The 23,334-nt window shown below is 48.3% G+C and overlaps 16 non-coding genes across 16 annotated transcripts; all 16 read left to right on the top strand.

The window, feature by feature from the left end:
• Positions 1–421: 421 nt before the first annotated feature.
• TRNAG-GCC (transfer RNA glycine (anticodon GCC)) lies at positions 422–492 on the top strand. The gene has a single exon. It is a non-coding gene; the product is annotated as a tRNA-Gly (tRNA).
• Positions 493–2,845: 2,353 nt separating this feature from the next.
• Positions 2,846–2,916, top strand: TRNAG-GCC (transfer RNA glycine (anticodon GCC)). Its single transcript has one exon. It is a non-coding gene; the product is annotated as a tRNA-Gly (tRNA).
• Positions 2,917–4,070: 1,154 nt separating this feature from the next.
• TRNAG-GCC (transfer RNA glycine (anticodon GCC)) lies at positions 4,071–4,141 on the top strand. The gene has a single exon. It is a non-coding gene; the product is annotated as a tRNA-Gly (tRNA).
• Positions 4,142–5,294: 1,153 nt separating this feature from the next.
• TRNAG-GCC (transfer RNA glycine (anticodon GCC)) lies at positions 5,295–5,365 on the top strand. Its single transcript has one exon. It is a non-coding gene; the product is annotated as a tRNA-Gly (tRNA).
• Positions 5,366–6,510: 1,145 nt separating this feature from the next.
• On the top strand, positions 6,511–6,581 carry TRNAG-GCC (transfer RNA glycine (anticodon GCC)). The gene has a single exon. It is a non-coding gene; the product is annotated as a tRNA-Gly (tRNA).
• Positions 6,582–8,917: 2,336 nt separating this feature from the next.
• Positions 8,918–8,988, top strand: TRNAG-GCC (transfer RNA glycine (anticodon GCC)). Its single transcript has one exon. It is a non-coding gene; the product is annotated as a tRNA-Gly (tRNA).
• Positions 8,989–10,126: 1,138 nt separating this feature from the next.
• On the top strand, positions 10,127–10,197 carry TRNAG-GCC (transfer RNA glycine (anticodon GCC)). Its single transcript has one exon. It is a non-coding gene; the product is annotated as a tRNA-Gly (tRNA).
• Positions 10,198–10,664: 467 nt separating this feature from the next.
• TRNAG-GCC (transfer RNA glycine (anticodon GCC)) lies at positions 10,665–10,735 on the top strand. Its single transcript has one exon. It is a non-coding gene; the product is annotated as a tRNA-Gly (tRNA).
• A 1,146-nt stretch (positions 10,736–11,881) lies between these two features.
• TRNAG-GCC (transfer RNA glycine (anticodon GCC)) lies at positions 11,882–11,952 on the top strand. Its single transcript has one exon. It is a non-coding gene; the product is annotated as a tRNA-Gly (tRNA).
• Positions 11,953–13,114: 1,162 nt separating this feature from the next.
• Positions 13,115–13,185, top strand: TRNAG-GCC (transfer RNA glycine (anticodon GCC)). The gene has a single exon. It is a non-coding gene; the product is annotated as a tRNA-Gly (tRNA).
• A 1,139-nt stretch (positions 13,186–14,324) lies between these two features.
• Positions 14,325–14,395, top strand: TRNAG-GCC (transfer RNA glycine (anticodon GCC)). Its single transcript has one exon. It is a non-coding gene; the product is annotated as a tRNA-Gly (tRNA).
• A 1,164-nt stretch (positions 14,396–15,559) lies between these two features.
• On the top strand, positions 15,560–15,630 carry TRNAG-GCC (transfer RNA glycine (anticodon GCC)). The gene has a single exon. It is a non-coding gene; the product is annotated as a tRNA-Gly (tRNA).
• An 873-nt stretch (positions 15,631–16,503) lies between these two features.
• On the top strand, positions 16,504–16,574 carry TRNAG-GCC (transfer RNA glycine (anticodon GCC)). The gene has a single exon. It is a non-coding gene; the product is annotated as a tRNA-Gly (tRNA).
• A 1,148-nt stretch (positions 16,575–17,722) lies between these two features.
• On the top strand, positions 17,723–17,793 carry TRNAG-GCC (transfer RNA glycine (anticodon GCC)). Its single transcript has one exon. It is a non-coding gene; the product is annotated as a tRNA-Gly (tRNA).
• Positions 17,794–18,950: 1,157 nt separating this feature from the next.
• TRNAG-GCC (transfer RNA glycine (anticodon GCC)) lies at positions 18,951–19,021 on the top strand. The gene has a single exon. It is a non-coding gene; the product is annotated as a tRNA-Gly (tRNA).
• A 1,137-nt stretch (positions 19,022–20,158) lies between these two features.
• On the top strand, positions 20,159–20,229 carry TRNAG-GCC (transfer RNA glycine (anticodon GCC)). Its single transcript has one exon. It is a non-coding gene; the product is annotated as a tRNA-Gly (tRNA).
• The last annotated feature ends 3,105 nt before the right edge of the window (positions 20,230–23,334 follow it).

The raw sequence follows: 23,334 nt of genomic DNA on the forward strand, positions 1-23,334 counted from the left end.
TATCATCCCACGCTCAGTACCGGCAGGGAACAGTCACAGTTGGCACTGCTATCTTTATCATCTTTGAGCTGATGGTTGGTCGTTCAGATGACTTTCCTTAATCATTGCAACATAGTGCCGCCCGGCCAAACTTGATATATACCGCGACATATTGCAATGTGCCATATTATATTGCCGTTATAGTAATGAAACCATTGGAGGTGGTTGGGTAGCGCTCACAAGCCCATCTTTTGGTCAGTCAGTCACGATGTTTCCTTTTACCGCTTGTGACACCAGGATCCCTTGAAAGGTGTGCGAAGGTTAAACTTTCATTTAGGCCACTGGAATGTGTTGTCGCATGCTGGTATATCCTCTCTGATTGTTGACATCGGCGTTTCTTTTCACGATGGCCTCTGCGAACTGTATCCTTCATTGCAGTGCAGCATTGGTGGTTCAGTGGTAGAATTCTCGCCTGCCACGCGGGAGGCCCGGGTTCGATTCCCGGCCAATGCATCCTTTTTCCTTTAATTGCCGTTCACGATGCCCGTGAATGCGTCCCTGTTGTCATGGTTGAAGGCCAATGCTCTGGATTGGGAAATATGTGTAGACAGAGATGAGAAATCAAATGACACACACAAATGGCTTACCTTTTGAAGCAAGCAAGGGTTTCGCCTCACTATGTTCTTGACATTCAAGGTAGGCCATATACCTTTGTGTGGACTGTAGTGTCCTGTACGCTAAATAATTCAATCTACATTATTCTGAGGCTATTGCTAGCTACACTCAGAATACAAAACAGGGTTGAGTTGGGTGGGTGGGTGGGTGGGTGGGTGGGTGGGGGGGGGGGTGGAAGGGAAGGATGAGAACCGCTCAACGCGTGTGCGTGCCTGCCTGCCGAGACATCAGAGCGAATGACGTCATCGCACCCGACGTGTTTCTTACTCCTCTACGTACGGAGCTTCGTCAGGGCAAATCAGTGGGACTAGCCAGCCTCGCAGCTAGATAAACGGATGTGTCTCGGTGGTTACCAGACTGCAACGTCTGGTTGACTCTTCCGGGGTTCCGCATGCAGGCAACTATTGTGGATACTTCCCTAATTCATCCAGGACAGCGACATTTTACCACCAGTCACTCGTGAAGTATTTCTCGCATAGATTCAAAGCGTGTATCGATAATACCGCGCATGGGAATTATCACCATTTAACTGACGGCTAGGTTAAAACATTTAAAACCATATAGCATGCGGTATCATCCCACGCTCAGTACCGGCAGGGAACAGTCACAGTTGGCACTGCTATCTTTATCATCTTTGAGCTGATGGTTGGTCGTTCAGATGACTTTCCTTAATCATTGCAACATAGTGCCGCCCGGCCAAACTTGATATATACCGCGACATATTGCAATGTGCCATATTATATTGCCGTTATAGTAATGAAACCATTGGAGGTGGTTGGGTAGCGCTCACAAGCCCATCTTTTGGTCTGTCAGTCACGATGTTTCCTTTTACCGCTTGTGACACCAGGATCCCTTGAAAGGTGTGCGAAGGTTAAACTTTCATTTAGGCCACTGGAATGTGTTGTCGCATGCTGGTATATCCTCTCTGATTGTTGACATCGGCGTTTCTTTTCACGATGGCCTCTGCGAACTGTATCCTTCATTGCAGTGCAGCATTGGTGGTTCAGTGGTAGAATTCGGGTTCGATTCCCGGCCAATGCATCCTTTTTCCTTTAATTGCCGTTCACGATGCCCGTGAATGCGTCCCTGTTGTCATGGTTGAAGGCCAATGCTCTGGATTGGGAAATATGTGTAGACAGAGATGAGAAATCAAATGACACACACAAATGGCTTACCTTTTGAAGCAAGCAAGGGTTTCGCCTCACTATGTTCTTGACATTCAAGGTAGGCCATATACCTTTGTGTGGACTGTAGTGTCCTGTACGCTAAATAATTCAATCTACATTATTCTGAGGCTATTGCTAGCTACACTCAGAATACAAAACAGGGTTGAGTTGGGTGGGTGGGTGGGTGGGTGGGTGGGGGGGGGGGTGGAAGGGAAGGATGAGAACCGCTCAACGCGTGTGCGTGCCTGCCTGCCGAGACATCAGAGCGAATGACGTCATCGCACCCGACGTGTTTCTTACTCCTCTACGTACGGAGCTTCGTCAGGGCAAATCAGTGGGACTAGCCAGCCTCGCAGCTAGATAAACGGATGTGTCTCGGTGGTTACCAGACTGCAACGTCTGGTTGACTCTTCCGGGGTTCCGCATGCAGGCAACTATTGTGGATACTTCCCTAATTCATCCAGGACAGCGACATTTTACCACCAGTCACTCGTGAAGTATTTCTCGCATAGATTCAAAGCGTGTATCGATAATACCGCGCATGGGAATTATCACCATTTAACTGACGGCTAGGTTAAAACATTTAAAACCATATAGCATGCGGTATCATCCCACGCTCAGTACCGGCAGGGAACAGTCACAGTTGGCACTGCTATCTTTATCATCTTTGAGCTGATGGTTGGTCGTTCAGATGACTTTCCTTAATCATTGCAACATAGTGCCGCCCGGCCAAACTTGATATATACCGCGACATATTGCAATGTGCCATATTATATTGCCGTTATAGTAATGAAACCATTGGAGGTGGTTGGGTAGCGCTCACAAGCCCATCTTTTGGTCAGTCAGTCACGATGTTTCCTTTTACCGCTTGTGACACCAGGATCCCTTGAAAGGTGTGCGAAGGTTAAACTTTCATTTAGGCCACTGGAATGTGTTGTCGCATGCTGGTATATCCTCTCTGATTGTTGACATCGGCGTTTCTTTTCACGATGGCCTCTGCGAACTGTATCCTTCATTGCAGTGCAGCATTGGTGGTTCAGTGGTAGAATTCTCGCCTGCCACGCGGGAGGCCCGGGTTCGATTCCCGGCCAATGCATCCTTTTTCCTTTAATTGCCGTTCACGATGCCCGTGAATGCGTCCCTGTTGTCATGGTTGAAGGCCAATGCTCTGGATTGGGAAATATGTGTAGACAGAGATGAGAAATCAAATGACACACACAAATGGCTTACCTTTTGAAGCAAGCAAGGGTTTCGCCTCACTATGTTCTTGACATTCAAGGTAGGCCATATACCTTTGTGTGGACTGTAGTGTCCTGTACGCTAAATAATTCAATCTACATTATTCTGAGGCTATTGCTAGCTACACTCAGAATACAAAACAGGGTTGAGTTGGGTGGGTGGGTGGGTGGGTGGGTGGGTGGGGGGGGGGGTGGAAGGGAAGGATGAGAACCGCTCAACGCGTGTGCGTGCCTGCCTGCCGAGACATCAGAGCGAATGACGTCATCGCACCCGACGTGTTTCTTACTCCTCTACGTACGGAGCTTCGTCAGGGCAAATCAGTGGGACTAGCCAGCCTCGCAGCTAGATAAACGGATGTGTCTCGGTGGTTACCAGACTGCAACGTCTGGTTGACTCTTCCGGGGTTCCGCATGCAGGCAACTATTGTGGATACTTCCCTAATTCATCCAGGACAGCGACATTTTACCACCAGTCACTCGTGAAGTATTTCTCGCATAGATTCAAAGCGTGTATCGATAATACCGCGCATGGGAATTATCACCATTTAACTGACGGCTAGGTTAAAACATTTAAAACCATATAGCATGCGGTATCATCCCACGCTCAGTACCGGCAGGGAACAGTCACAGTTGGCACTGCTATCTTTATCATCTTTGAGCTGATGGTTGGTCGTTCAGATGACTTTCCTTAATCATTGCAACATAGTGCCGCCCGGCCAAACTTGATATATACCGCGACATATTGCAATGTGCCATATTATATTGCCGTTATAGTAATGAAACCATTGGAGGTGGTTGGGTAGCGCTCACAAGCCCATCTTTTGGTCAGTCAGTCACGATGTTTCCTTTTACCGCTTGTGACACCAGGATCCCTTGAAAGGTGTGCGAAGGTTAAACTTTCATTTAGGCCACTGGAATGTGTTGTCGCATGCTGGTATATCCTCTCTGATTGTTGACATCGGCGTTTCTTTTCACGATGGCCTCTGCGAACTGTATCCTTCATTGCAGTGCAGCATTGGTGGTTCAGTGGTAGAATTCTCGCCTGCCACGCGGGAGGCCCGGGTTCGATTCCCGGCCAATGCATCCTTTTTCCTTTAATTGCCGTTCACGATGCCCGTGAATGCGTCCCTGTTGTCATGGTTGAAGGCCAATGCTCTGGATTGGGAAATATGTGTAGACAGAGATGAGAAATCAAATGACACACACAAATGGCTTACCTTTTGAAGCAAGCAAGGGTTTCGCCTCACTATGTTCTTGACATTCAAGGTAGGCCATATACCTTTGTGTGGACTGTAGTGTCCTGTACGCTAAATAATTCAATCTACATTATTCTGAGGCTATTGCTAGCTACACTCAGAATACAAAACAGGGTTGAGTTGGGTGGGTGGGTGGGTGGGTGGGTGGGTGGGGGGGGGGTGGAAGGGAAGGATGAGAACCGCTCAACGCGTGTGCGTGCCTGCCTGCCGAGACATCAGAGCGAATGACGTCATCGCACCCGACGTGTTTCTTACTCCTCTACGTACGGAGCTTCGTCAGGGCAAATCAGTGGGACTAGCCAGCCTCGCAGCTAGATAAACGGATGTGTCTCGGTGGTTACCAGACTGCAACGTCTGGTTGACTCTTCCGGGGTTCCGCATGCAGGCAACTATTGTGGATACTTCCCTAATTCATCCAGGACAGCGACATTTTACCACCAGTCACTCGTGAAGTATTTCTCGCATAGATTCAAAGCGTGTATCGATAATACCGCGCATGGGAATTATCACCATTTAACTGACGGCTAGGTTAAAACATTTAAAACCATATAGCATGCGGTATCATCCCACGCTCAGTACCGGCAGGGAACAGTCACAGTTGGCACTGCTATCTTTATCATCTTTGAGCTGATGGTTGGTCGTTCAGATGACTTTCCTTAATCATTGCAACATAGTGCCGCCCGGCCAAACTTGATATATACCGCGACATATTGCAATGTGCCATATTATATTGCCGTTATAGTAATGAAACCATTGGAGGTGGTTGGGTAGCGCTCACAAGCCCATCTTTTGGTCAGTCAGTCACGATGTTTCCTTTTACCGCTTGTGACACCAGGATCCCTTGAAAGGTGTGCGAAGGTTAAACTTTCATTTAGGCCACTGGAATGTGTTGTCGCATGCTGGTATATCCTCTCTGATTGTTGACATCGGCGTTTCTTTTCACGATGGCCTCTGCGAACTGTATCCTTCATTGCAGTGCAGCATTGGTGGTTCAGTGGTAGAATTCTCGCCTGCCACGCGGGAGGCCCGGGTTCGATTCCCGGCCAATGCATCCTTTTTCCTTTAATTGCCGTTCACGATGCCCGTGAATGCGTCCCTGTTGTCATGGTTGAAGGCCAATGCTCTGGATTGGGAAATATGTGTAGACAGAGATGAGAAATCAAATGACACACACAAATGGCTTACCTTTTGAAGCAAGCAAGGGTTTCGCCTCACTATGTTCTTGACATTCAAGGTAGGCCATATACCTTTGTGTGGACTGTAGTGTCCTGTACGCTAAATAATTCAATCTACATTATTCTGAGGCTATTGCTAGCTACACTCAGAATACAAAACAGGGTTGAGTTGGGTGGGTGGGTGGGTGGGTGGGGGGGGGGTGGAAGGGAAGGATGAGAACCGCTCAACGCGTGTGCGTGCCTGCCTGCCGAGACATCAGAGCGAATGACGTCATCGCACCCGACGTGTTTCTTACTCCTCTACGTACGGAGCTTCGTCAGGGCAAATCAGTGGGACTAGCCAGCCTCGCAGCTAGATAAACGGATGTGTCTCGGTGGTTACCAGACTGCAACGTCTGGTTGACTCTTCCGGGGTTCCGCATGCAGGCAACTATTGTGGATACTTCCCTAATTCATCCAGGACAGCGACATTTTACCACCAGTCACTCGTGAAGTATTTCTCGCATAGATTCAAAGCGTGTATCGATAATACCGCGCATGGGAATTATCACCATTTAACTGACGGCTAGGTTAAAACATTTAAAACCATATAGCATGCGGTATCATCCCACGCTCAGTACCGGCAGGGAACAGTCACAGTTGGCACTGCTATCTTTATCATCTTTGAGCTGATGGTTGGTCGTTCAGATGACTTTCCTTAATCATTGCAACATAGTGCCGCCCGGCCAAACTTGATATATACCGCGACATATTGCAATGTGCCATATTATATTGCCGTTATAGTAATGAAACCATTGGAGGTGGTTGGGTAGCGCTCACAAGCCCATCTTTTGGTCAGTCAGTCACGATGTTTCCTTTTACCGCTTGTGACACCAGGATCCCTTGAAAGGTGTGCGAAGGTTAAACTTTCATTTAGGCCACTGGAATGTGTTGTCGCATGCTGGTATATCCTCTCTGATTGTTGACATCGGCGTTTCTTTTCACGATGGCCTCTGCGAACTGTATCCTTCATTGCAGTGCAGCATTGGTGGTTCAGTGGTAGAATTCTCGCCTGCCACGCGGGAGGCCCGGGTTCGATTCCCGGCCAATGCATCCTTTTTCCTTTAATTGCCGTTCACGATGCCCGTGAATGCGTCCCTGTTGTCATGGTTGAAGGCCAATGCTCTGGATTGGGAAATATGTGTAGACAGAGATGAGAAATCAAATGACACACACAAATGGCTTACCTTTTGAAGCAAGCAAGGGTTTCGCCTCACTATGTTCTTGACATTCAAGGTAGGCCATATACCTTTGTGTGGACTGTAGTGTCCTGTACGCTAAATAATTCAATCTACATTATTCTGAGGCTATTGCTAGCTACACTCAGAATACAAAACAGGGTTGAGTTGGGTGGGTGGGGGGGGGGGTGGGTGGGGGGGGGGTGGAAGGGAAGGATGAGAACCGCTCAACGCGTGTGCGTGCCTGCCTGCCGAGACATCAGAGCGAATGACGTCATCGCACCCGACGTGTTTCTTACTCCTCTACGTACGGAGCTTCGTCAGGGCAAATCAGTGGGACTAGCCAGCCTCGCAGCTAGATAAACGGATGTGTCTCGGTGGTTACCAGACTGCAACGTCTGGTTGACTCTTCCGGGATTCCGCATGCAGGCAACTATTGTGGATACTTCCCTAATTCATCCAGGACAGCGACATTTTACCACCAGTCACTCGTGAAGTATTTCTCGCATAGATTCAAAGCGTGTATCGATAATACCGCGCATGGGAATTATCACCATTTAACTGACGGCTAGGTTAAAACATTTAAAACCATATAGCATGCGGTATCATCCCACGCTCAGTACCGGCAGGGAACAGTCACAGTTGGCACTGCTATCTTTATCATCTTTGAGCTGATGGTTGGTCGTTCAGATGACTTTCCTTAATCATTGCAACATAGTGCCGCCCGGCCAAACTTGATATATACCGCGACATATTGCAATGTGCCATATTATATTGCCGTTATAGTAATGAAACCATTGGAGGTGGTTGGGTAGCGCTCACAAGCCCATCTTTTGGTCAGTCAGTCACGATGTTTCCTTTTACCGCTTGTGACACCAGGATCCCTTGAAAGGTGTGCGAAGGTTAAACTTTCATTTAGGCCACTGGAATGTGTTGTCGCATGCTGGTATATCCTCTCTGATTGTTGACATCGGCGTTTCTTTTCACGATGGCCTCTGCGAACTGTATCCTTCATTGCAGTGCAGCATTGGTGGTTCAGTGGTAGAATTCGGGTTCGATTCCCGGCCAATGCATCCTTTTTCCTTTAATTGCCGTTCACGATGCCCGTGAATGCGTCCCTGTTGTCATGGTTGAAGGCCAATGCTCTGGATTGGGAAATATGTGTAGACAGAGATGAGAAATCAAATGACACACACAAATGGCTTACCTTTTGAAGCAAGCAAGGGTTTCGCCTCACTATGTTCTTGACATTCAAGGTAGGCCATATACCTTTGTGTGGACTGTAGTGTCCTGTACGCTAAATAATTCAATCTACATTATTCTGAGGCTATTGCTAGCTACACTCAGAATACAAAACAGGGTTGAGTTGGGTGGGTGGGTGGGGGGGGGGGTGGAAGGGAAGGATGAGAACCGCTCAACGCGTGTGCGTGCCTGCCTGCCGAGACATCAGAGCGAATGACGTCATCGCACCCGACGTGTTTCTTACTCCTCTACGTACGGAGCTTCGTCAGGGCAAATCAGTGGGACTAGCCAGCCTCGCAGCTAGATAAACGGATGTGTCTCGGTGGTTACCAGACTGCAACGTCTGGTTGACTCTTCCGGGGTTCCGCATGCAGGCAACTATTGTGGATACTTCCCTAATTCATCCAGGACAGCGACATTTTACCACCAGTCACTCGTGAAGTATTTCTCGCATAGATTCAAAGCGTGTATCGATAATACCGCGCATGGGAATTATCACCATTTAACTGACGGCTAGGTTAAAACATTTAAAACCATATAGCATGCGGTATCATCCCACGCTCAGTACCGGCAGGGAACAGTCACAGTTGGCACTGCTATCTTTATCATCTTTGAGCTGATGGTTGGTCGTTCAGATGACTTTCCTTAATCATTGCAACATAGTGCCGCCCGGCCAAACTTGATATATACCGCGACATATTGCAATGTGCCATATTATATTGCCGTTATAGTAATGAAACCATTGGAGGTGGTTGGGTAGCGCTCACAAGCCCATCTTTTGGTCAGTCAGTCACGATGTTTCCTTTTACCGCTTGTGACACCAGGATCCCTTGAAAGGTGTGCGAAGGTTAAACTTTCATTTAGGCCACTGGAATGTGTTGTCGCATGCTGGTATATCCTCTCTGATTGTTGACATCGGCGTTTCTTTTCACGATGGCCTCTGCGAACTGTATCCTTCATTGCAGTGCAGCATTGGTGGTTCAGTGGTAGAATTCTCGCCTGCCACGCGGGAGGCCCGGGTTCGATTCCCGGCCAATGCATCCTTTTTCCTTTAATTGCCGTTCACGATGCCCGTGAATGCGTCCCTGTTGTCATGGTTGAAGGCCAATGCTCTGGATTGGGAAATATGTGTAGACAGAGATGAGAAATCAAATGACACACACAAATGGCTTACCTTTTGAAGCAAGCAAGGGTTTCGCCTCACTATGTTCTTGACATTCAAGGTAGGCCATATACCTTTGTGTGGACTGTAGTGTCCTGTATGCTAAATAATTCAATCTACATTATTCTGAGGCTATTGCTAGCTACACTCAGAATACAAAACAGGGTTGAGTTGGGTGGGTGGGTGGGGGGGGGGGTGGAAGGGAAGGATGAGAACCGCTCAACGCGTGTGCGTGCCTGCCTGCCGAGACATCAGAGCGAATGACGTCATCGCACCCGACGTGTTTCTTACTCCTCTACGTACGGAGCTTCGTCAGGGCAAATCAGTGGGACTAGCCAGCCTCGCAGCTAGATAAACGGATGTGTCTCGGTGGTTACCAGACTGCAACGTCTGGTTGACTCTTCCGGGGTTCCGCATGCAGGCAACTATTGTGGATACTTCCCTAATTCATCCAGGACAGCGACATTTTACCACCAGTCACTCGTGAAGTATTTCTCGCATAGATTCAAAGCGTGTATCGATAATACCGCGCATGGGAATTATCACCATTTAACTGACGGCTAGGTTAAAACATTTAAAACCATATAGCATGCGGTATCATCCCACGCTCAGTACCGGCAGGGAACAGTCACAGTTGGCACTGCTATCTTTATCATCTTTGAGCTGATGGTTGGTCGTTCAGATGACTTTCCTTAATCATTGCAACATAGTGCCGCCCGGCCAAACTTGATATATACCGCGACATATTGCAATGTGCCATATTATATTGCCGTTATAGTAATGAAACCATTGGAGGTGGTTGGGTAGCGCTCACAAGCCCATCTTTTGGTCAGTCAGTCACGATGTTTCCTTTTACCGCTTGTGACACCAGGATCCCTTGAAAGGTGTGCGAAGGTTAAACTTTCATTTAGGCCACTGGAATGTGTTGTCGCATGCTGGTATATCCTCTCTGATTGTTGACATCGGCGTTTCTTTTCACGATGGCCTCTGCGAACTGTATCCTTCATTGCAGTGCAGCATTGGTGGTTCAGTGGTAGAATTCTCGCCTGCCACGCGGGAGGCCCGGGTTCGATTCCCGGCCAATGCATCCTTTTTCCTTTAATTGCCGTTCACGATGCCCGTGAATGCGTCCCTGTTGTCATGGTTGAAGGCCAATGCTCTGGATTGGGAAATATGTGTAGACAGAGATGAGAAATCAAATGACACACACAAATGGCTTACCTTTTGAAGCAAGCAAGGGTTTCGCCTCACTATGTTCTTGACATTCAAGGTAGGCCATATACCTTTGTGTGGACTGTATTATATTGCCGTTATAGTAATGAAACCATTGGAGGTGGTTGGGTAGCGCTCACAAGCCCATCTTTTGGTCAGTCAGTCACGATGTTTCCTTTTACCGCTTGTGACACCAGGATCCCTTGAAAGGTGTGCGAAGGTTAAACTTTCATTTAGGCCACTGGAATGTGTTGTCGCATGCTGGTATATCCTCTCTGATTGTTGACATCGGCGTTTCTTTTCACGATGGCCTCTGCGAACTGTATCCTTCATTGCAGTGCAGCATTGGTGGTTCAGTGGTAGAATTCTCGCCTGCCACGCGGGAGGCCCGGGTTCGATTCCCGGCCAATGCATCCTTTTTCCTTTAATTGCCGTTCACGATGCCCGTGAATGCGTCCCTGTTGTCATGGTTGAAGGCCAATGCTCTGGATTGGGAAATATGTGTAGACAGAGATGAGAAATCAAATGACACACACAAATGGCTTACCTTTTGAAGCAAGCAAGGGTTTCGCCTCACTATGTTCTTGACATTCAAGGTAGGCCATATACCTTTGTGTGGACTGTAGTGTCCTGTACGCTAAATAATTCAATCTACATTATTCTGAGGCTATTGCTAGCTACACTCAGAATACAAAACAGGGTTGAGTTGGGTGGGTGGGTGGGTGGGTGGGGGGGGGGGTGGAAGGGAAGGATGAGAACCGCTCAACGCGTGTGCGTGCCTGCCTGCCGAGACATCAGAGCGAATGACGTCATCGCACCCGACGTGTTTCTTACTCCTCTACGTACGGAGCTTCGTCAGGGCAAATCAGTGGGACTAGCCAGCCTCGCAGCTAGATAAACGGATGTGTCTCGGTGGTTACCAGACTGCAACGTCTGGTTGACTCTTCCGGGGTTCCGCATGCAGGCAACTATTGTGGATACTTCCCTAATTCATCCAGGACAGCGACATTTTACCACCAGTCACTCGTGAAGTATTTCTCGCATAGATTCAAAGCGTGTATCGATAATACCGCGCATGGGAATTATCACCATTTAACTGACGGCTAGGTTAAAACATTTAAAACCATATAGCATGCGGTATCATCCCACGCTCAGTACCGGCAGGGAACAGTCACAGTTGGCACTGCTATCTTTATCATCTTTGAGCTGATGGTTGGTCGTTCAGATGACTTTCCTTAATCATTGCAACATAGTGCCGCCCGGCCAAACTTGATATATACCGCGACATATTGCAATGTGCCATATTATATTGCCGTTATAGTAATGAAACCATTGGAGGTGGTTGGGTAGCGCTCACAAGCCCATCTTTTGGTCAGTCAGTCACGATGTTTCCTTTTACCGCTTGTGACACCAGGATCCCTTGAAAGGTGTGCGAAGGTTAAACTTTCATTTAGGCCACTGGAATGTGTTGTCGCATGCTGGTATATCCTCTCTGATTGTTGACATCGGCGTTTCTTTTCACGATGGCCTCTGCGAACTGTATCCTTCATTGCAGTGCAGCATTGGTGGTTCAGTGGTAGAATTCTCGCCTGCCACGCGGGAGGCCCGGGTTCGATTCCCGGCCAATGCATCCTTTTTCCTTTAATTGCCGTTCACGATGCCCGTGAATGCGTCCCTGTTGTCATGGTTGAAGGCCAATGCTCTGGATTGGGAAATATGTGTAGACAGAGATGAGAAATCAAATGACACACACAAATGGCTTACCTTTTGAAGCAAGCAAGGGTTTCGCCTCACTATGTTCTTGACATTCAAGGTAGGCCATATACCTTTGTGTGGACTGTAGTGTCCTGTACGCTAAATAATTCAATCTACATTATTCTGAGGCTATTGCTAGCTACACTCAGAATACAAAACAGGGTTGAGTTGGGTGGGTGGGTGGGTGGGTGGGTGGGGGGGGGTGGGTGGGGGGGGGTGGAAGGGAAGGATGAGAACCGCTCAACGCGTGTGCGTGCCTGCCTGCCGAGACATCAGAGCGAATGACGTCATCGCACCCGACGTGTTTCTTACTCCTCTACGTACGGAGCTTCGTCAGGGCAAATCAGTGGGACTAGCCAGCCTCGCAGCTAGATAAACGGATGTGTCTCGGTGGTTACCAGACTGCAACGTCTGGTTGACTCTTCCGGGGTTCCGCATGCAGGCAACTATTGTGGATACTTCCCTAATTCATCCAGGACAGCGACATTTTACCACCAGTCACTCGTGAAGTATTTCTCGCATAGATTCAAAGCGTGTATCGATAATACCGCGCATGGGAATTATCACCATTTAACTGACGGCTAGGTTAAAACATTTAAAACCATATAGCATGCGGTATCATCCCACGCTCAGTACCGGCAGGGAACAGTCACAGTTGGCACTGCTATCTTTATCATCTTTGAGCTGATGGTTGGTCGTTCAGATGACTTTCCTTAATCATTGCAACATAGTGCCGCCCGGCCAAACTTGATATATACCGCGACATATTGCAATGTGCCATATTATATTGCCGTTATAGTAATGAAACCATTGGAGGTGGTTGGGTAGCGCTCACAAGCCCATCTTTTGGTCAGTCAGTCACGATGTTTCCTTTTACCGCTTGTGACACCAGGATCCCTTGAAAGGTGTGCGAAGGTTAAACTTTCATTTAGGCCACTGGAATGTGTTGTCGCATGCTGGTATATCCTCTCTGATTGTTGACATCGGCGTTTCTTTTCACGATGGCCTCTGCGAACTGTATCCTTCATTGCAGTGCAGCATTGGTGGTTCAGTGGTAGAATTCTCGCCTGCCACGCGGGAGGCCCGGGTTCGATTCCCGGCCAATGCATCCTTTTTCCTTTAATTGCCGTTCACGATGCCCGTGAATGCGTCCCTGTTGTCATGGTTGAAGGCCAATGCTCTGGATTGGGAAATATGTGTAGACAGAGATGAGAAATCAAATGACACACACAAATGGCTTACCTTTTGAAGCAAGCAAGGGTTTCGCCTCACTATGTTCTTGACATTCAAGGTAGGCCATATACCTTTGTGTGGACTGTAGTGTCCTGTACGCTAAATAATTCAATCTACATTATTCTGAGGCTATTGCTAGCTACACTCAGAATACAAAACAGGGTTGAGTTGGGTGGGTGGGTGGGGGGGGGGGGTGGAAGGGAAGGATGAGAACCGCTCAACGCGTGTGCGTGCCTGCCTGCCGAGACATCAGAGCGAATGACGTCATCGCACCCGACGTGTTTCTTACTCCTCTACGTACGGAGCTTCGTCAGGGCAAATCAGTGGGACTAGCCAGCCTCGCAGCTAGATAAACGGATGTGTCTCGGTGGTTACCAGACTGCAACGTCTGGTTGACTCTTCCGGGGTTCCGCATGCAGGCAACTATTGTGGATACTTCCCTAATTCATCCAGGACAGCGACATTTTACCACCAGTCACTCGTGAAGTATTTCTCGCATAGATTCAAAGCGTGTATCGATAATACCGCGCATGGGAATTATCACCATTTAACTGACGGCTAGGTTAAAACATTTAAAACCATATAGCATGCGGTATCATCCCACGCTCAGTACCGGCAGGGAACAGTCACAGTTGGCACTGCTATCTTTATCATCTTTGAGCTGATGGTTGGTCGTTCAGATGACTTTCCTTAATCATTGCAACATAGTGCCGCCCGGCCAAACTTGATATATACCGCGACATATTGCAATGTGCCATATTATATTGCCGTTATAGTAATGAAACCATTGGAGGTGGTTGGGTAGCGCTCACAAGCCCATCTTTTGGTCAGTCAGTCACGATGTTTCCTTTTACCGCTTGTGACACCAGGATCCCTTGAAAGGTGTGCGAAGGTTAAACTTTCATTTAGGCCACTGGAATGTGTTGTCGCATGCTGGTATATCCTCTCTGATTGTTGACATCGGCGTTTCTTTTAACGATGGCCTCTGCGAACTGTATCCTTCATTGCAGTGCAGCATTGGTGGTTCAGTGGTAGAATTCTCGCCTGCCACGCGGGAGGCCCGGGTTCGATTCCCGGCCAATGCATCCTTTTTCCTTTAATTGCCGTTCACGATGCCCGTGAATGCGTCCCTGTTGTCATGGTTGAAGGCCAATGCTCTGGATTGGGAAATATGTGTAGACAGAGATGAGAAATCAAATGACACACACAAATGGCTTACCTTTTGAAGCAAGCAAGGGTTTCGCCTCACTATGTTCTTGACATTCAAGGTAGGCCATATACCTTTGTGTGGACTGTAGTGTCCTGTACGCTAAATAATTCAATCTACATTATTCTGAGGCTATTGCTAGCTACACTCAGAATACAAAACAGGGTTGAGTTGGGTGGGTGGGTGGGTGGGTGGGTGGGGGGGGGGTGGGTGGGGGGGGGGTGGAAGGGAAGGATGAGAACCGCTCAACGCGTGTGCGTGCCTGCCTGCCGAGACATCAGAGCGAATGACGTCATCGCACCCGACGTGTTTCTTACTCCTCTACGTACGGAGCTTCGTCAGGGCAAATCAGTGGGACTAGCCAGCCTCGCAGCTAGATAAACGGATGTGTCTCGGTGGTTACCAGACTGCAACGTCTGGTTGACTCTTCCGGGGTTCCGCATGCAGGCAACTATTGTGGATACTTCCCTAATTCATCCAGGACAGCGACATTTTACCACCAGTCACTCGTGAAGTATTTCTCGCATAGATTCAAAGCGTGTATCGATAATACCGCGCATGGGAATTATCACCATTTAACTGACGGCTAGGTTAAAACATTTAAAACCATATAGCATGCGGTATCATCCCACGCTCAGTACCGGCAGGGAACAGTCACAGTTGGCACTGCTATCTTTATCATCTTTGAGCTGATGGTTGGTCGTTCAGATGACTTTCCTTAATCATTGCAACATAGTGCCGCCCGGCCAAACTTGATATATACCGCGACATATTGCAATGTGCCATATTATATTGCCGTTATAGTAATGAAACCATTGGAGGTGGTTGGGTAGCGCTCACAAGCCCATCTTTTGGTCAGTCAGTCACGATGTTTCCTTTTACCGCTTGTGACACCAGGATCCCTTGAAAGGTGTGCGAAGGTTAAACTTTCATTTAGGCCACTGGAATGTGTTGTCGCATGCTGGTATATCCTCTCTGATTGTTGACATCGGCGTTTCTTTTCACGATGGCCTCTGCGAACTTTATCCTTCATTGCAGTGCAGCATTGGTGGTTCAGTGGTAGAATTCTCGCCTGCCACGCGGGAGGCCCGGGTTCGATTCCCGGCCAATGCATCCTTTTTCCTTTAATTGCCGTTCACGATGCCCGTGAATGCGTCCCTGTTGTCATGGTTGAAGGCCAATGCTCTGGATTGGGAAATATGTGTAGACAGAGATGAGAAATCAAATGACACACACAAATGGCTTACCTTTTGAAGCAAGCAAGGGTTTCGCCTCACTATGTTCTTGACATTCAAGGTAGGCCATATACCTTTGTGTGGACTGTAGTGTCCTGTACGCTAAATAATTCAATCTACATTATTCTGAGGCTATTGCTAGCTACACTCAGAATACAAAACAGGGTTGAGTTGGGTGGGTGGGTGGGTGGGTGGGTGGGTGGGGGGGGGGGTGGAAGGGAAGGATGAGAACCGCTCAACGCGTGTGCGTGCCTGCCTGCCGAGACATCAGAGCGAATGACGTCATCGCACCCGACGTGTTTCTTACTCCTCTACGTACGGAGCTTCGTCAGGGCAAATCAGTGGGACTAGCCAGCCTCGCAGCTAGATAAACGGATGTGTCTCGGTGGTTACCAGACTGCAACGTCTGGTTGACTCTTCCGGGGTTCCGCATGCAGGCAACTATTGTGGATACTTCCCTAATTCATCCAGGACAGCGACATTTTACCACCAGTCACTCGTGAAGTATTTCTCGCATAGATTCATTGGAGGTGGTTGGGTAGCGCTCACAAGCCCATCTTTTGGTCAGTCAGTCACGATGTTTCCTTTTACCGCTTGTGACACCAGGATCCCTTGAAAGGTGTGCGAAGGTTAAACTTTCATTTAGGCCACTGGAATGTGTTGTCGCATGCTGGTATATCCTCTCTGATTGTTGACATCGGCGTTTCTTTTAACGATGGCCTCTGCGAACTGTATCCTTCATTGCAGTGCAGCATTGGTGGTTCAGTGGTAGAATTCTCGCCTGCCACGCGGGAGGCCCGGGTTCGATTCCCGGCCAATGCATCCTTTTTCCTTTAATTGCCGTTCACGATGCCCGTGAATGCGTCCCTGTTGTCATGGTTGAAGGCCAATGCTCTGGATTGGGAAATATGTGTAGACAGAGATGAGAAATCAAATGACACACACAAATGGCTTACCTTTTGAAGCAAGCAAGGGTTTCGCCTCACTATGTTCTTGACATTCAAGGTAGGCCATATACCTTTGTGTGGACTGTAGTGTCCTGTACGCTAAATAATTCAATCTACATTATTCTGAGGCTATTGCTAGCTACACTCAGAATACAAAACAGGGTTGAGTTGGGTGGGTGGGGGGGGGGTGGGTGGGGGGGGGGTGGAAGGGAAGGATGAGAACCGCTCAACGCGTGTGCGTGCCTGCCTGCCGAGACATCAGAGCGAATGACGTCATCGCACCCGACGTGTTTCTTACTCCTCTACGTACGGAGCTTCGTCAGGGCAAATCAGTGGGACTAGCCAGCCTCGCAGCTAGATAAACGGATGTGTCTCGGTGGTTACCAGACTGCAACGTCTGGTTGACTCTTCCGGGGTTCCGCATGCAGGCAACTATTGTGGATACTTCCCTAATTCATCCAGGACAGCGACATTTTACCACCAGTCACTCGTGAAGTATTTCTCGCATAGATTCAAAGCGTGTATCGATAATACCGCGCATGGGAATTATCACCATTTAACTGACGGCTAGGTTAAAACATTTAAAACCATATAGCATGCGGTATCATCCCACGCTCAGTACCGGCAGGGAACAGTCACAGTTGGCACTGCTATCTTTATCATCTTTGAGCTGATGGTTGGTCGTTCAGATGACTTTCCTTAATCATTGCAACATAGTGCCGCCCGGCCAAACTTGATATATACCGCGACATATTGCAATGTGCCATATTATATTGCCGTTATAGTAATGAAACCATTGGAGGTGGTTGGGTAGCGCTCACAAGCCCATCTTTTGGTCAGTCAGTCACGATGTTTCCTTTTACCGCTTGTGACACCAGGATCCCTTGAAAGGTGTGCGAAGGTTAAACTTTCATTTAGGCCACTGGAATGTGTTGTCGCATGCTGGTATATCCTCTCTGATTGTTGACATCGGCGTTTCTTTTCACGATGGCCTCTGCGAACTTTATCCTTCATTGCAGTGCAGCATTGGTGGTTCAGTGGTAGAATTCTCGCCTGCCACGCGGGAGGCCCGGGTTCGATTCCCGGCCAATGCATCCTTTTTCCTTTAATTGCCGTTCACGATGCCCGTGAATGCGTCCCTGTTGTCATGGTTGAAGGCCAATGCTCTGGATTGGGAAATATGTGTAGACAGAGATGAGAAATCAAATGACACACACAAATGGCTTACCTTTTGAAGCAAGCAAGGGTTTCGCCTCACTATGTTCTTGACATTCAAGGTAGGCCATATACCTTTGTGTGGACTGTAGTGTCCTGTACGCTAAATAATTCAATCTACATTATTCTGAGGCTATTGCTAGCTACACTCAGAATACAAAACAGGGTTGAGTTGGGTGGGTGGGTGGGTGGGTGGGTGGGTGGGTGGGGGGGGGGTGGAAGGGAAGGATGAGAACCGCTCAACGCGTGTGCGTGCCTGCCTGCCGAGACATCAGAGCGAATGACGTCATCGCACCCGACGTGTTTCTTACTCCTCTACGTACGGAGCTTCGTCAGGGCAAATCAGTGGGACTAGCCAGCCTCGCAGCTAGATAAACGGATGTGTCTCGGTGGTTACCAGACTGCAACGTCTGGTTGACTCTTCCGGGGTTCCGCATGCAGGCAACTATTGTGGATACTTCCCTAATTCATCCAGGACAGCGACATTTTACCACCAGTCACTCGTGAAGTATTTCTCGCATAGATTCAAAGCGTGTATCGATAATACCGCGCATGGGAATTATCACCATTTAACTGACGGCTAGGTTAAAACATTTAAAACCATATAGCATGCGGTATCATCCCACGCTCAGTACCGGCAGGGAACAGTCACAGTTGGCACTGCTATCTTTATCATCTTTGAGCTGATGGTTGGTCGTTCAGATGACTTTCCTTAATCATTGCAACATAGTGCCGCCCGGCCAAACTTGATATATACCGCGACATATTGCAATGTGCCATATTATATTGCCGTTATAGTAATGAAACCATTGGAGGTGGTTGGGTAGCGCTCACAAGCCCATCTTTTGGTCAGTCAGTCACGATGTTTCCTTTTACCGCTTGTGACACCAGGATCCCTTGAAAGGTGTGCGAAGGTTAAACTTTCATTTAGGCCACTGGAATGTGTTGTCGCATGCTGGTATATCCTCTCTGATTGTTGACATCGGCGTTTCTTTTCACGATGGCCTCTGCGAACTGTATCCTTCATTGCAGTGCAGCATTGGTGGTTCAGTGGTAGAATTCTCGCCTGCCACGCGGGAGGCCCGGGTTCGATTCCCGGCCAATGCATCCTTTTTCCTTTAATTGCCGTTCACGATGCCCGTGAATGCGTCCCTGTTGTCATGGTTGAAGGCCAATGCTCTGGATTGGGAAATATGTGTAGACAGAGATGAGAAATCAAATGACACACACAAATGGCTTACCTTTTGAAGCAAGCAAGGGTTTCGCCTCACTATGTTCTTGACATTCAAGGTAGGCCATATACCTTTGTGTGGACTGTAGTGTCCTGTACGCTAAATAATTCAATCTACATTATTCTGAGGCTATTGCTAGCTACACTCAGAATACAAAACAGGGTTGAGTTGGGTGGGTGGGTGGGGGGGGGGTGGAAGGGAAGGATGAGAACCGCTCAACGCGTGTGCGTGCCTGCCTGCCGAGACATCAGAGCGAATGACGTCATCGCACCCGACGTGTTTCTTACTCCTCTACGTACGGAGCTTCGTCAGTTCAAATCAGTGGGACTAGCCAGCCTCGCAGCTAGATAAACGGATGTGTCTCGGTGGTTACCAGACTGCAACGTCTGGTTGACTCTTCCGGGGTTCCGCATGCAGGCAACTATTGTGGATACTTCCCTAATTCATCCAGGACAGCGACATTTTACCACCAGTCACTCGTGAAGTATTTCTCGCATAGATTCAAAGCGTGTATCGATAATACCGCGCATGGGAATTATCACCATTTAACTGACGGCTAGGTTAAAACATTTAAAACCATATAGCATGCGGTATCATCCCACGCTCAGTACCGGCAGGGAACAGTCACAGTTGGCACTGCTATCTTTATCATCTTTGAGCTGATGGTTGGTCGTTCAGATGACTTTCCTTAATCATTGCAACATAGTGCCGCCCGGCCAAACTTGATATATACCGCGACATATTGCAATGTGCCATATTATATTGCCGTTATAGTAATGAAACCATTGGAGGTGGTTGGGTAGCGCTCACAAGCCCATCTTTTGGTCAGTCAGTCACGATGTTTCCTTTTACCGCTTGTGACACCAGGATCCCTTGAAAGGTGTGCGAAGGTTAAACTTTCATTTAGGCCACTGGAATGTGTTGTCGCATGCTGGTATATCCTCTCTGATTGTTGACATCGGCGTTTCTTTTCACGATGGCCTCTGCGAACTGTATCCTTCATTGCAGTGCAGCATTGGTGGTTCAGTGGTAGAATTCTCGCCTGCCACGCGGGAGGCCCGGGTTCGATTCCCGGCCAATGCATCCTTTTTCCTTTAATTGCCGTTCACGATGCCCGTGAATGCGTCCCTGTTGTCATGGTTGAAGGCCAATGCTCTGGATTGGGAAATATGTGTAGACAGAGATGAGAAATCAAATGACACACACAAATGGCTTACCTTTTGAAGCAAGCAAGGGTTTCGCCTCACTATGTTCTTGACATTCAAGGTAGGCCATATACCTTTGTGTGGACTGTAGTGTCCTGTACGCTAAATAATTCAATCTACATTATTCTGAGGCTATTGCTAGCTACACTCAGAATACAAAACAGGGTTGAGTTGGGTGGGTGGGTGGGGGGGGGGTGGAAGGGAAGGATGAGAACCGCTCAACGCGTGTGCGTGCCTGCCTGCCGAGACATCAGAGCGAATGACGTCATCGCACCCGACGTGTTTCTTACTCCTCTACGTACGGAGCTTCGTCAGGGCAAATCAGTGGGACTAGCCAGCCTCGCAGCTAGATAAACGGATGTGTCTCGGTGGTTACCAGACTGCAACGTCTGGTTGACTCTTCCGGGGTTCCGCATGCAGGCAACTATTGTGGATACTTCCCTAATTCATCCAGGACAGCGACATTTTACCACCAGTCACTCGTGAAGTATTTCTCGCATAGATTCAAAGCGTGTATCGATAATACCGCGCATGGGAATTATCACCATTTAACTGACGGCTAGGTTAAAACATTTAAAACCATATAGCATGCGGTATCATCCCACGCTCAGTACCGGCAGGGAACAGTCACAGTTGGCACTGCTATCTTTATCATCTTTGAGCTGATGGTTGGTCGTTCAGATGACTTTCCTTAATCATTGCAACATAGTGCCGCCCGGCCAAACTTGATATATACCGCGACATATTGCAATGTGCCATATTATATTGCCGTTATAGTAATGAAACCATTGGAGGTGGTTGGGTAGCGCTCACAAGCCCATCTTTTGGTCAGTCAGTCACGATGTTTCCTTTTACCGCTTGTGACACCAGGATCCCTTGAAAGGTGTGCGAAGGTTAAACTTTCATTTAGGCCACTGGAATGTGTTGTCGCATGCTGGTATATCCTCTCTGATTGTTGACATCGGCGTTTCTTTTCACGATGGCCTCTGCGAACTGTATCCTTCATTGCAGTGCAGCATTGGTGGTTCAGTGGTAGAATTCTCGCCTGCCACGCGTGAGGCCCGGGTTCGATTCCCGGCCAATGCATCCTTTTTCCTTTAATTGCCGTTCACGATGCCCGTGAATGCGTCCCTGTTGTCATGGTTGAAGGCCAATGCTCTGGATTGGGAAATATGTGTAGACAGAGATGAGAAATCAAATGACACACACAAATGGCTTACCTTTTGAAGCAAGCAAGGGTTTCGCCTCACTATGTTCTTGACATTCAAGGTAGGCCATATACCTTTGTGTGGACTGTAGTGTCCTGTACGCTAAATAATTCAATCTACATTATTCTGAGGCTATTGCTAGCTACACTCAGAATACAAAACAGGGTTGAGTTGGGTGGGTGGGTGGGGGGGGGGTGGAAGGGAAGGATGAGAACCGCTCAACGCGTGTGCGTGCCTGCCTGCCGAGACATCAGAGCGAATGACGTCATCGCACCCGACGTGTTTCTTACTCCTCTACGTACGGAGCTTCGTCAGGGCAAATCAGTGGGACTAGCCAGCCTCGCAGCTAGATAAACGGATGTGTCTCGGTGGTTACCAGACTGCAACGTCTGGTTGACTCTTCCGGGGTTCCGCATGCAGGCAACTATTGTGGATACTTCCCTAATTCATCCAGGACAGCGACATTTTACCACCAGTCACTCGTGAAGTATTTCTCGCATAGATTCAAAGCGTGTATCGATAATACCGCGCATGGGAATTATCACCATTTAACTGACGGCTAGGTTAAAACATTTAAAACCATATAGCATGCGGTATCATCCCACGCTCAGTACCGGCAGGGAACAGTCACAGTTGGCACTGCTATCTTTATCATCTTTGAGCTGATGGTTGGTCGTTCAGATGACTTTCCTTAATCATTGCAACATAGTGCCGCCCGGCCAAACTTGATATATACCGCGACATATTGCAATGTGCCATATTATATTGCCGTTATAGTAATGAAACCATTGGAGGTGGTTGGGTAGCGCTCACAAGCCCATCTTTTGGTCAGTCAGTCACGATGTTTCCTTTTACCGCTTGTGACACCAGGATCCCTTGAAAGGTGTGCGAAGGTTAAACTTTCATTTAGGCCACTGGAATGTGTTGTCGCATGCTGGTATATCCTCTCTGATTGTTGACATCGGCGTTTCTTTTCACGATGGCCTCTGCGAACTGTATCCTTCATTGCAGTGCAGCATTGGTGGTTCAGTGGTAGAATTCGGGTTCGATTCCCGGCCAATGCATCCTTTTTCCTTTAATTGCCGTTCACGATGCCCGTGAATGCGTCCCTGTTGTCATGGTTGAAGGCCAATGCTCTGGATTGGGAAATATGTGTAGACAGAGATGAGAAATCAAATGACACACACAAATGGCTTACCTTTTGAAGCAAGCAAGGGTTTCGCCTCACTATGTTCTTGACATTCAAGGTAGGCCATATACCTTTGTGTGGACTGTAGTGTCCTGTACGCTAAATAATTCAATCTACATTATTCTGAGGCTATTGCTAGCTACACTCAGAATACAAAACAGGGTTGAGTTGGGTGGGTGGGTGGGGGGGGGGGTGGAAGGGAAGGATGAGAACCGCTCAACGCGTGTGCGTGCCTGCCTGCCGAGACATCAGAGCGAATGACGTCATCGCACCCGACGTGTTTCTTACTCCTCTACGTACGGAGCTTCGTCAGGGCAAATCAGTGGGACTAGCCAGCCTCGCAGCTAGATAAACGGATGTGTCTCGGTGGTTACCAGACTGCAACGTCTGGTTGACTCTTCCGGGGTTCCGCATGCAGGCAACTATTGTGGATACTTCCCTAATTCATCCAGGACAGCGACATTTTACCACCAGTCACTCGTGAAGTATTTCTCGCATAGATTCAAAGCGTGTATCGATAATACCGCGCATGGGAATTATCACCATTTAACTGACGGCTAGGTTAAAACATTTAAAACCATATAGC

The sequence above is a fragment of the Ascaphus truei genome, unplaced genomic scaffold (genome assembly GCF_040206685.1).
Source record: "Ascaphus truei isolate aAscTru1 unplaced genomic scaffold, aAscTru1.hap1 HAP1_SCAFFOLD_537, whole genome shotgun sequence".
NCBI classification, from domain to species: domain Eukaryota; kingdom Metazoa; phylum Chordata; class Amphibia; order Anura; family Ascaphidae; genus Ascaphus; species Ascaphus truei.